The 13,424-nt window shown below is 37.9% G+C and overlaps 3 long non-coding RNA genes across 26 annotated transcripts in view; 1 reads left to right on the top strand and 2 right to left on the bottom strand.

Annotated features, from left to right (window-relative positions):
- LOC111947463 (uncharacterized) overlaps positions 1-13,222 on the bottom strand; it is a 152,021-nt gene extending 138,799 nt beyond the window's left edge. For 2 of the 23 annotated variants that reach the window (XR_013658644.1, XR_013658643.1), the window contains exons 1-5: positions 12,535-13,220; positions 11,699-12,017; positions 8,940-9,850; positions 8,775-8,857; positions 8,568-8,652 (exon numbers count right to left, since the gene is read on the bottom strand). This is a non-coding gene — a long non-coding RNA (uncharacterized LOC111947463). Of the gene's footprint in view, positions 1-7,901; positions 8,062-8,143; positions 8,291-8,371; positions 8,489-8,567; positions 8,653-8,774; positions 8,858-8,939; positions 9,851-11,698; positions 12,018-12,534 lie in introns of those variants that run through there. The other 21 variants (XR_013658641.1, XR_013658626.1, XR_013658639.1 and 18 more) reach the window with 21 other exon arrangements.
- Positions 341-2,313, top strand: LOC144994929 (uncharacterized). Its single transcript, XR_013658656.1, has 2 exons — positions 341-616; positions 804-2,313. It is a non-coding gene; the product is annotated as an uncharacterized LOC144994929 (long non-coding RNA).
- LOC111947465 (uncharacterized) lies at positions 1,722-6,146 on the bottom strand. Of its 2 annotated transcripts, XR_002873318.2 has the most exons (5): positions 6,027-6,146; positions 5,866-5,954; positions 4,601-4,738; positions 4,028-4,181; positions 1,722-2,396 (listed from the first exon to the last, which is right to left on the bottom strand). It is a non-coding gene; the product is annotated as an uncharacterized LOC111947465 (long non-coding RNA). The 2 variants fall into 2 exon arrangements; XR_002873319.2 differs by lacking the exon at positions 5,866-5,954 and having other exon boundaries at positions 6,027-6,134.
- Positions 13,223-13,424: the final 202 nt, after the last annotated feature.

The following is a 13,424-nucleotide window of genomic DNA, read 5'->3' as shown; positions in this document are numbered from 1 at the left end:
ATGTCTCCAACTAGGTCACGTGTGCTCCAAACATAGGGCCTTTCCTATGAGATTCATCACATTAGGTTAACTAATTAATGACTGACTCTCCAAAAAACAGCACAATATCAATTGCTTTTATACATTTCATGGTATGTAAATATCTAAAACGCAACCTATGGATTTTGTGACATCTTGAAGGGATATTATTTAGTACCCAGCTGCTGAATTTCATCATCAATAACTGGCCAATAGTGAACGTGAACATTTCAATAAAAGCAATTAGTGTGATTACACACTAATCTAAGGTGTTGACTCTAAGGTGTCACTGGAGGTTGGATGAGGGTTTGGATTAGAGATCTACTGGTATACAACCCAGTCTCATCCTAAAATGTGTAGTAGCTACATTTGTCCACATGGAAATGCGTGAGAGTTTTACAAAAACGCCCCCTAAACTGTGAGGGGGATACGTTTCATTTTTCTATTCATTTTCTACGAGCCTTCTCAGGATCACGTGACTTTGGAGGTTTGGCCTGCCGTGAGCAAAAAACATGGCGGATGCACGTTCATTTTTCGGTGGAATATCCCATAAAACAAGATATTTTGAGGACTAATTTTTATTTTGACAACATTTCTAGTGAGAAATATACCATTTTCTTTTAAAATATGCTTTCATTATGTACATACAGTTTGTAGTTTGCTTGTTTCGTTCAACTTTTTCTCCCAAAGGCTCTGTTACGTTGGAGAAACACGTTAACTTTCATTCATATCTGCAGACGTGCGCGTGGGTCACGTGACTAATATGTTTCTCTTTTTTTCCGCAGAAAATGCCATAAAATAGGAGTGATTGTGGACTAATTTATTTTTGAAAACATTTCTAGCAGTATATATCCCCTTTATTTTCATAATATCCATTCATTGCAGACATGCAGTTCGTAGTTTGTTTGTTACGTTCAACTTTTCCTCAAAGGATCTGAAGGCGTTTGATCTTTTCCATAAATATATGCGGGCTGACGTGGGTCACGTGACGTGACCTGAGTTTCTCTTTTTTCATATAGAAGATCTCGTAAAAAGGTACGTTGCTATTTATTAATTATTTTTATTTACATTTCTACGGACCCGTGTATAGGTTTCATGCTGTGTAGTTGCGACTTTGAAGGACATTTAAACAAACCGGAAGAATGTTGTTCAGGAACGGACTGGAGAGTTCTCTAAATTTACTTAGCGATTTGTTTTATTCAATATCCTTTTACATGTTAAAGTATTCACACTACAAGTCTAAATGCTGTGTACAATGTCTGATCTTTCCCATCATATCTGTGGGCTGACGTGGGGTCATGTGACACGAGTTTCTTTTTTTTTCCGTGGAAAAAAAATCTCGTAAAATAAGATCGTCTGAGGTTTAATATTTACGTTTAATAACATTTCTAGGGACCGATGTACTCTGTCGTAACGTCCATGCAAGCGTATTTTTTCAACATCAACTAGTTGAGTTAAGAAATACACTGTAAATAATAAAAAAAGACGTTTGGCTCTAAACTGGTTTTGTGATTGGTCCCACGTTTATCGGGAAGGTTAAGTTCTAAAAATAAGCCCAGCGACAAACAGGTGTTTATTTTTATTTTTTACAGAAATTAATGTTTCCATTACTAATGCAAACTTTTTGTTTTGCAGGTACTTAAAGAAACAAAACATCAAATGTTTTTCAGAGCGAAGGTACCTTGTCGCATGACAGATTGCAGTTGTTTTTTATTCAAACTTTATTGACTGTAACAATTCAAAACAACAATTCCAAAAAGCAACAAGAAAGAAACAAACCAGGGGATTATTATGAAATTTTTCACAAAAACATTGAAACTGACGCACAGATTGAATGTTTTAAATGCTTTCTTATTGTCAGAGTTTCTTATTGTGTCCATGTTTTGTTTGAACTCATTAAAGTTAAAAAATGGGGGGTATGATTTATAACTTTGTATTTATGAATGTGCCATATGAATAAAAATAAAAAAAGGTTAATGATGTACAATTGTTCTTTTTTATTGGATGGACAGTGGGTGAGGCACGACAGATTACAGTAAAACAGTCAAACTGCTACCACAATAGCGTTGAACTTCTGTTGAGAATAATTCATTCATAAATCTGTCTATATATTAGAATATCTGCATCTGGATCATTTACGTCTATTTTAACATAAAAGGGGCTAAAAAGAACTAACATCAACAAACAACAACTACTAATAAATATTATAGGAAATAAGGAAACTAAGTATAAAAAAGTAAAACAAAATAAATGTACATAGTATATTATTTATTATTGTAAATAAAAAAAAATAAACATGTCTGACTAAGAGTGGGGGTTGAGGTCGGGGTTTTTTTGTCTCTTTTTTGGAATCCAGCGTAGAGGCCATGACCCCCCCCCTGCAAGAAAAGTAGAGAAGGTTCAATCAAACAGTGATAGACAATGGGCTACAGTTTGTTCACTCAGTGCTTACAGGACGACTGTTTTAATTTGATTAGTGTCAATTATCCTTTGTAGGAAATGTTAGTACTATTCAAATATTCATGAATAATTACAATATTACATTGATTTTTAACGCATAGCACAAAAGCATCAAATAATCAATATCTAACAACTTGTAGAACATGAATAATAAAACTTGGACATGCATCCATCATCTACCCCTTTTGTCCTTTTATTGACAAAATTAGAAAAGATTTATATAATTTTAAATAAACAAAAAAACAAATTAGGCTGATTATTATTTGGACTTATTTATTTGCGACCAAGCAAAAAAACTGATGGAAATTCATGTTGAAGAGGCACGTTGCTGGATTGTCCGCACGTATTTTAACCATAACCCCGGCTTCTTTACTTGCAAATAGGCACTTCAAAATAAATAAATGAATTCATTAATAATATATACAACATAAAACATGACTAGCACTCCATTAACTCCATCTGGGTTTCATAAATAAAATAAAAACGTTTACCACTCAAAACAATCATCAGAACTCTAACACAGTAAATATGCCAAACAAATTAATAAAAAAGCATTTATATACATTAGAGTTCTACTTTAAAATAGTAATAATGTAAAATAAAAACTGCTCCTTTTTTCTTTAAATGTCCTCATTGCATATTAATCTTTTCCTCCAATCACACGGCTGCATTCTGAAAGATGAAAAGTGTAAACTTGTTTAAGAGATGTTTAGGAGAACTACTGTAAACTAAGATAAATGTGTTAGTTAAAATAAAGTAATAATGCATAGTTATTTTATAATAAAAGACTAAAAAAGGCAAATTAATAATACAAAATCCAAATCTTAACAAATTCTGCAAGTATTTTGTCGTATTACTTTTTACTGGTGGAAATGCAAAGAAAAGCGAGCGACAAATTAGAAGAACTGGTTTGAACATGAATTATTGCACAAAGACGGAAAGGTGGGCGTGTCTCCAGGAAAGAGATCGTCATGACAACCAACATGATTTTTGATACGGAGGCTGATGCTTCAAGGAGAAAAGAAACGTCAACAGCCAGTGCTGATCAGAACACAATCCAATATTCTCATCATTTGAATAAATCCTGAAATGTTCATCTGCTGGTGTTTGTCTGCATTTCTTGATGAAATTTTGCTGCAAAATAAACCCATTAACCATCACTGTTCTGTCTGTGATGGAATAAACGCCAGGGCTACTATGGGAAGATATACGGTAGTCAACATTTTCTTGGAAAGGATTCTTTTTAAATAATATTTTATAGAATCTTTTAATAGTGTGTAAAATGTTTTTAACTACAAAGCATTTTAATTGCATGTTATATGTTTTATATCAACTGTAATGCCCATTAAAAAGAAAAGCTAAAGTAAACTTGAACTGAATTATTTCTTTCTTATTAAAGATTTGAGGAAAAGTGTAAAAATAACCACCAGATGAATAATTCTGTATTTTCACATTTCTTTGGAGAAACATTTGTTGAGGATAAAAAAACACAGGAATATCTTAAAAAACATATCATTTTTGCTAACTGTGCAGAAAAATAAGATTGTACCAGGATAGTAAAATGTCAGGAGTTGGGACACTGGTGGACGGCTGTGGGGCTGAAGTGGTGGAGAGATTGGTGGTTGAAGTGGTGGGAGGATGGATGTCTGAAACGGTTGATGGTTGGACGGCTGAAGCACTGGAGGGCTGCTGGTTTTTCCAACCTTAATGGATGAAAATGATAAAATGATTAGTGTGGTTGTTTTGGTGAGACATGACCAGATCTGCTGACGGTTCACAAATGAAAGTTTCTAATCAAACTAGAGTTCATGCAGATTGAAGATGTCGTGTCATCAAGCTTCCATGAATAATGAGGAACAACAACAGACTGAGGTGAATGTAAAATTATTATTACCAGTATACCTGATACAAGGCCTTCCTCCAGTCAAAGCACGTTTCTGCTTGATCAGGGAATTTAGGGCAACTTAGGGGGCACAACATGTGTGTGGTGAGAGGCGGGACTTTTTGGCAGGTTGGGCAGCAATTTTTGTATCGTCATCGTCAAAATTTAAATTATCATATAACACTGTGAACAGATCGACAATTGGTTAATGACTCTGAGTCACAGATGGTAAATACATACCAATACAGACACTTCATCACATGTGAGGCGTTCTCTTTTGGCCTGAAATCTTTGTAGCCCGCCTGACATTTGGATGTTTTGGCGGCCACAGCGATCACAGTTGATGCAAGAAGTTGTCGAGCCTCGTGGCAGAGTCAGCTGAAAATAGGAAAAGCAGAATTTTTATGTCTCCAGTTCCCCATTCTGATAAGATTTGGGGAAAATATTGCCATATTAATGACAATGGTTGTTAGTTTTACAATTAAATTAAGGTAGCAATTGAAGTCTAACAGTTTTGTAAAAAATGTGCAGGTTATTATTTCTGAATTTTAAAAAGAAAAGTTATAAAAAAGGTCATGAAGACCTTTTTTATATATATAAATTATTTTTATTTTTTTTTATAATTTTGAGCTGAAGATGTCTTTCCTCTTATCCAAAATGATTTCTGGAATAAAACTGGTAAAAAAGCAGTTTGACTGGATCAGAGAAAAGGTTTGAGCGAGTGTGACGTCACCCATTTCCTTCCAGATCCATCATAACAAATTCAATTCTGTCGTCGTTTCTCTGTGATACAGACGTCACCACGTTGGAGCCAGTTGACAGTGATTGATCTGAGTATCAATTCTATGGCAACTACTGTCGCCAATCAGGAGTAAGCTTGTTGAAAGTCCACACTGCTTCCACTGAAAGTGAACTTGGTGGAATTTGTCAAACAAACATTCAAGGTGGCACATGCTATTACTGAGGCATCTGTTGGTCAGTCTATAATTTGAATAACTTGTGATAAAGAAACAGTTTTGTAAAACAAATAACTGGAATTAGCAAAAACATGTTGAAAAGGGTATCACAACAAGAATGGTTAATCTGACCCATAGAATGACTAACTAACAGCTGTTGTTTCTCTTTAGAAGTCTATAGGATTTTGGCTCCTTGGAGCCAGCGGGTACTTCCTGTTTGGAACGTGAGGGGGAGGAGTCAATCAGTCCAGGTCTCTGAGACAGAGACTGTTTTAAAATATTTACAAAACCAAGTCCAGATGATCGTTGTTACAACGTTTTTTGTGTAAATTTGGAGAAAAACCCTAAATAGGTCAATCATAACACTTTAATATATCAGTAAATTACTGTTCCTTTTTTTGCCGGGAAACCGGCGGTGGCGCGAGCGCTGCCATAATCATTACCTAATGTAACCCCGATTTTCACAAACCTCCCTTCCTCTGCTCCACAACAATAACTATACAGTCGAAACAAATAATTAATACATTCTTCTATGACGATCATAGTAACCTGCAGTCGTGTTACGTTCAGTCTCTCGATGGAGGCCGTATTTTTCAGCACCGCTCTTCTGTCACAGTGATAACAACAGCGGCATTCATCTGTCAGATGAAAATACATTCAGATGACCATAACGTATTTTCATTACTGCCTCTTGTGTTTACATTTCTTACCTTTGAGACTTCTTTAGCTCGTGCAGAGATGCAGAACGCGCGACAACCAGATTACCTTTATTGACGCCCAACACCAACCGACCGGCGCGCGGATACGTGGGGGTGGGGTGGCTTAATGTGCACGGCGCGCACGCATGCGTATTTGCACTAAAATTTTCACATGGCCCCTTTGACATATAAACCTAACATTTCTATCATTTGTGTCTAAATTACGAGCATTAAATAACACAACTTGATGTGTGTCTGTCATAAAATATTCCATGTTGGGTCTAAATCAGATAAGCATTGTTCATCACATCAAATATTTACATATTTACTGTATTATACTGTTTTCATATATTTATTACTTTTATCATCTAAATTGTCCTAAGATTTATGAAAAAATGAAAATCACACACTGAAAAATAGGGTTTGCTTTACGAGTTTATTCTGCATAATGGAATGTTTGGCTCAAAACTGAGCTCTTTGGCATCAACTCAACCATTGGGTTTGGAGGAAGAGAATTGCTACCTATGACCCCAAGAACAGCTTCCCCACTGTCAAACATGGAGGTGGAAGCATTATGCTTTGTGGCTATTTTTCTGCACAGAGCTACGTCACCACGTTGATGGAGCCATTAATGGAAAATCCTGAGTGAGAACTTCCTACCCTCCTTAAGCCAGGACCCTTCAAATCAGTCATGGATGGGTCTTCCAACAGGTTAGTGACCTAGAACCTACAGCCAAGGCAACCAAGGAATGGCTGAAGAACAATCATATCAAGGTCATTGAGAGGCCCAGCCCATGTCAATCCTATGGAGAGATCTCAGAGTCGCCAAGCAACAGCCACCAAATATTCATGATGTAGAAGGGTCAAAAGAAGGGCAAATACATTTATATAAATTCTTTCAACTTGATTTCTTTCTAGGTTTGCAATTCTGCACAACAAACAAAGGACAAAAACTTTTTTTCCTCCAAATAAAGGGAAAAACCTTGAAACTTCATGTGAGTTCTTGGCAACTGCCATTTCCCAAATCCTGCTCATACTGGACCCACATCTCCATGTCTTGGATATAAGTAATTAACTTGCCAATAACAAAGACTTATTAAAGGTCACTGAGGTGAACTTTGTAGACAAGTGCGGAAACTGTATAGTGTAAGGCTGATCGGCAAATAAAAGACCATGAAAGTCATCTTGGACTTTAGTAGGCAAAGAGGAGGGTTCACAGCTTACTTTTCCCGGGCATCCCCATCTCAGCTGATCTAACTTGGTTTCCTAACATCCAGGACGTTATCAACAAGGCACATCAGCACGTCTGAAGCTGCTGGCAACCTACCGCTCAGCCAGTCCAACTGCATCATGGTCTGGCTCTCAGATCAAACTGAAGAAGAGCAGCAGAAGCTTCAGTGCTGAAGATACTGGAGCAGATCATCGGCTACCCCTTCCCTACCTGTCATCCTGTCTGAGTAAAGGAACGTGTCAAGGACAGCACCCTTCCTGCAGCTAACATACTGATAAATACACGTCACTCCACACTTCTAATATTCTTAATTTCTCATGTCATTTACCCCTAATTTAAGATAACTCATTGTCATTTTGTTACATTTTACTTCAGTCTTGCTACAATTAAAATGTAGTCTGTACCCTGACAAAGGATTTGGAGATGCATAGCACATTATATGAGTTTAATAGGTCAGTGTTTCATTCTAAGGTGTTGGACATACAAATCAAAGGCCAAACGTTTGAGTTAAAATGAGAAGTGTCTTCAGCACAGGTGTGAGCACTGAAATGTTTAGCTAGTGTTGTAGAAACTTGAACGGAGGTAAAAAACAATGTAATTGTTGAAATTTAGGTTGAAAAACCCTTCATTGGTGCAGTTCAGAAAAAAATCTCTCATTTCAATTAAAATTCATTTATTGGTACAAAGTTGAAATGAGGTTTTCCTTTATATAAGCCTTTTTTTAGGGGTGGAGCTGGGGCTTGAACTGCAGAAAGTCTCCTCCTCAGCAGACAATTAGTCCCTCACGTCCTCTCTCCATCAATGACTCTGTGCTGCCTAAAAATGAAATGAAGAAGAAAACACATAAATGCCACAAGCCCCGGACATCCATGCAGATCACAAAGAGAAACCTCCTGACTTTGCGGGGCAGAACCTTCCAAAAGCTGGGAGAAGAGCTCTTCAACCACACTTCAAGGACCTGCAGTGCTGCTGGACTTCACCAACCACAGTCTGGTCAGCAGCATGACATCATAGAGCCTTTAGTTCTTTACCATGGCACCATAACCTGCAATCCATCACATCATGCTTGATCAGTTATGCAACAACTTTAGAAAGTGTAACCCTTGTTCTATCCTAGGCACTTTACCATTGGGAGTTGGGTCATCTAGACCCACTAGACAGTGCTCTGAACCTTTTTTCTTCAATGATTTGTGATCTTCACTGGTGTCCATGGATTCCATGAAATCTTTCCACCTTTATCCACCTTTGTCATGGTAGGGAGAACACGTCAATGTGAGGGTGGGGTCATCTAAGATAGCACAAAGGTTACAAAAGATTTTTACCATATGTTGATGACAGCTGATTCTTGTTTTCCTGATGCTCAGACAAAGCCCTTCAGTGTTTTTCTCTGGGTCATTTTGATTGGTCCTTGTGGGAAGAGATTAATGTATTAATAATACTGAAGAAATCAAGAGATATTCCACATCAACAGCATGAGAGTAACATGAAAGAAACAAGCCAACATTTATCTACATTACCAGAGTCTTTACCTGGAGGTATCATTCTGGTCACGTCTGCTCCAGCTTTTCTGACTTCCGCTTGTTCCAGCCACCGGCCTGAACGGCGAGGATGTCTGTGCAGAATGAAAGGATCAAAATGTATTAAACTGAGAAAACAAACTACACAAAAAGGATGCATCTTCAATGAGTATTTACCAGTTTTTGACACATATGTACTCGGAACATGTGTCTGCTGAAGAGAGGAAGCTGTTCAGTCGGTTCAGTCCCTTTCCCTGATGTTGTCCCTTCTTGATTTCATCCTCGGATCCTCATCATTTCAACCAAAATGTATGTTTGCAAACTTTTGAAACATAAGGGGTTAGAAAAAAACTCCAACAGGAATAAGGGCAGAGGCCCTAAGGGAGACCCAGGACACGCTGGGGAGACTACGTCTCTCAGCTGGCCCCGGGGTCCCCCAAGAGGAGCTGGAGGAGAGGGAAGTGTGGGCATCTTTGCTTAGACTGCTGCCCTCACAACCTGGTTCCTGATGAATGGAAGAAGATGGATGCATGGATGGAACATGTTCAGGCCTTTCAGCAAAACTCCACGATGGCAGACTGCGATCCTTCCTCATTTACTTTGCCAGAAGACTTTTTGGAGGACTCTGGTGCTGCCACAAACTTACCTGCTCCACATCTCCCATCTCCAGGATTCTATCAAAACAAATAAATGTCGTATATTAACATGATGATATGACACAAAATACAATAAAACATATATGCAGGCATATTTTATTTCCCCATGAATGCAGTTCACAAAGGAGGTCACCACAGTGTTTTTGGTCAAAAACGCATCTTCCAAATAACCACTGAGCCTAAAAGAACAGAAAAGTTTACATAAGAAAAACATTTATACCATCAAAAATGTAGGTGGAAAAGAATTTTACACAACCCAGTTGGCTCTCAAAACAGTACATTTAGCAAGTTCCATCCACTGCTACAGCCAACATGGAGGGAGAGCATGCAGGACCCTGAAACAGATGAACCGGACAGCCTCTCCATCTCAAAGTTAGCAGAAGATCAGTCCAGGAACTATTTGTACATGTTGTCTCCAAATAACTGACCAGTCTGAGAGAGGAAAGGGAAAAAAACATGAGGTTCTTTTATGTATATACATACATACAAGAATCAGGAATCAGACGTTCTGTTGGAGTAGGACTTTAAGTCCCACTCCAACAGAATTTTTAGCTATTATAAAATCGTTCCCAGTGTTTCTTTTAATTACGATCATTTTGTTTTTTTGAAGACATTTTTCTGCAGCACAGCAGCTCATAAGAATTTCACCTCAGAGCTGTGGTGCAGATGTTTGCCTCTGCTAATTTCCCATAAACCATTTGTTGATTCTCTCTCCCACTAGCTTAGGCACCTCACAAGCCCTAGCCGACATCAGCATAGCAAAAAAAAAAAATCAATGAGCAACATTGGAGCTATCCATGTGTACACTTTTGAGCCAGATACCAGCTCAGACAAGGGAACTCAGGACATTAATGGATCTACCGGTATTTGTCTGCAAGTGGATGCATCAGAATTGGAGTGGAGCAGAGACTTTGGCCCATTCATGGCAGTTAGAGCGTCACAACTATAAGCTTTTTGAGACAATCAGTTTCATCTTCTCCTGATCCATTGAGATTTGAATAAATACTCAGAAACAGTTTTAATCTTATATTATTGTGTATATGTTTATATTTTTGTTAATGTTCTCAATAAAGAGAAAAATGTTTGATCTTAAAAACATGACTTCCATTGGAGCGGCTCTTTAACTTTGTTGACAACGCTAGGATAAATAAAAGTGGTCAGTCAAATCAGCCATAACTGTTTAGACCAGGGGTCTGCAGCCTGAGGCTCCACAGCCACATGTGGCTCCTTGACCCCTCCTTTGCGGTTCTCTGACAAAAAATAAAAATGTTTTTAATTCAAACAAATATCCTATTTTTCAGACGACACAGGGCATCACGCAAAACAAAACAGTCAGATAAGTCAAACTTTACTCAACTTGGTGATCTACTCAACAGTTGAAGCAAAGTATTACTGTGCCAGGCTCCTGACTACAGTACCCATAATGCTTCAATAATCTATCAAGCGGTGATGCACAATATTTTAAGAAATTCCAGCATTTATGAAGAATTTTTTTAAACCTGACAACGTACCACAAAAAATCAATTTGAGGTCAATACGCACAATTTAGAGGGCCTATACCATGCTAGCCATTTAGAATAAACTATTTCCTCGATCTCTGAGGCTCCGCCTTTCTCTTCTTGTGGGTGTCGCCTATTTCATGACATCAACCTAGAGTCGGCGTCGGCAGCGTTTCTGCGTTTCTTCCATCCAAACTTTTGCAAAGATGGATGTGCATATTGTGCAATGAAAGCATTTTGCTGATCACCGCTAGCTCCATTGAGAAAGTGGGCGTGTCTGTTAGCCTGGAGGCGGTTTAGCTGCACAGGCTCTTCCTAGAAGAGGCTGCTCCTCACTTATGATGACGTCACAATGTGAGGACCCTCTTATTGTGATTTGGGAGGGGCTGGTGCTCAGAGGGTTTCAGAGGAATGCTGAGAGATGCGTGAATGGATCAAAATACCGCTGTGGATTAGTTTTTGTGAGTAATTAACATTATAATACACTTTAAAATTTTAAAACGTTGATGTTGCATGATATAGGCCCTTAAAGAAATACTGGCTGAGATGTACTAACAACATAAAATCTACAATGTGTAAAAAAAAAAGCCTTTGTAAACCCCAGTAGTTATCCAGTTTCCAAAATAACATAAATGCAAATGAGTGTTTGATTTTCTAAAGGCTGAAGAGACACCTTGTGTGTCCTACTGAGTTCTGGACAGTGAGACATTTGAAAGGCTCTTAGCTGTTTAAAGGGCTGCAGACCCCCGTTTCTGGCTAAATGACCCAAAAGGAAACTTACCTCTGCGGAGACCACGTGACGTTTCCGCCCCCGTCCTCTATACAGAAGAGGCCTTCACCGTGATCCTGCTGCCTTTTAAATTTAAGATGGAAAAACGCCTCGTCATTCAACGTTTATCCTAAACAGCCAACACGTTTTTACTAAAAACCCATCTCTGGTTTCCCAAATCTAAACATTACATTTCTACAGAGAAAAGTTCAAAGCATCGCCCACCTTCCAGCTGTCCAAGAGTTATTCAGCCGCGCGCCTTCCTGCGGGTTCATCCGGGGGTTTCCGGGGGAGTGGGGTGGGGGTGCCCGTATGACGCTGCGTTCACTGGCTTTTCGAAATGCGCAATTCATGTCAATTGGGGCAAATTGAAGGCTTAAAAGCCTGTTTACTTTAGATAATATATCCTATTTAATATATCCTATTTAAAACATTATTGAGAATTACTACAGGAAACAGTGATGAAACCTTTTTTAACAGATAAATTAGAGCACTTCATTGTAATACTATAATATATGAGATACGTCAAAAAATTGACAGTTAAAGAAAAAAGAATATAATAGATCCTAATATTTTATAAACTCCATCAAAATAATTGTTTCATCTCATTTATCATAATATTTATAGTTTTTTTTATCACACACCATTAGACTCGTAGTGTAAATAAATTAAAATGCAGAAAAATCAATTTAAAGAACTCTTTGGTCCGTCCCTGAACTCAACATTTTTCCGGTTTGTTGTCACATGTCAATCAAAGCCTGATCGCCGCAACAGCAACACGGAAAGAGAAAACCTATACACGGGTCCCTAGAAATGTAAATAAAAAAAATTATTAAATCGCAACGTACCTTTTTACGAGATTTTCCACAGGAAAAAAAGAGAAAGGCACGTCACGTGACCCACGTCAGCCCGCATATATGAATGGAAAAGATCAGACGCTTTCAGATCCTTTGAGGAAAAGTTGAACGTAACAAACAAACAACTTCATGTCTGCAATATTACGAAAATAAAGGGGATATATAATGCTAGAAATGTTTTCAAAAATAAATTAGTCCACAATCACTCTTATTTTATGGCATTTTCTGCGGAAAAAAAGAGAAACATATTAGTCACGTGACCCACGCGCACGTCTGCAGATATGAATGAAAGTTAACGTGTTTCTCCAACGTAACAGAGCCTTTGGGAGAAAAAGTTGAACGAAACAAGCAAACTACAAACTGTATGTACAAAATGAAAGCATATTTTAAAAGAAAATGGTATATTTCTCACTAGAAATGTTGTCAAAATAAAAATTAGTCCTCAAAATATCTTGTTTTATGGGATATTCCACCGAAAAATGAACGTGCATCCGCCATGTTTTTTGCTCACGGCAGGCCAAACCTCCAAAGTCACGTGATCCTGAGAAGGCTCGTAGAAAATGAATAGAAAAATGAAACGTATCCCCCTCACAGTTTAGGGGGCGTTTTTGTAAAACTCTCACGCATTTCCATGTGGACAAATGTAGCTACTACACATTTTAGGATGAGACTGGGTTGTGGTATAATATCACAATACAAGTCCTAATGTGGCGAACGTAGCAAAAGTTTGCACGTGTGGGATGTGAATGATGAGCCTGTAATTGCTGCTACCCTTAAAAAAAAACACAAAAAACTGCAAATTAACAGGATAAAATTAAAAAGATGTATTCCAGAGGCAAACATGTATGAACCACTTTGGCAGGTTTACTCTAAAGTGATAG

Source organism: Oryzias latipes, chromosome 10 (genome assembly GCF_053564925.1).
Source record: "Oryzias latipes strain Hd-rR chromosome 10, Olatipes_Hd-rR_3.1".
Lineage (NCBI taxonomy): Eukaryota > Metazoa > Chordata > Actinopteri > Beloniformes > Adrianichthyidae > Oryzias > Oryzias latipes.
This window is presented reverse-complemented; position numbering and strand designations above follow the sequence as displayed.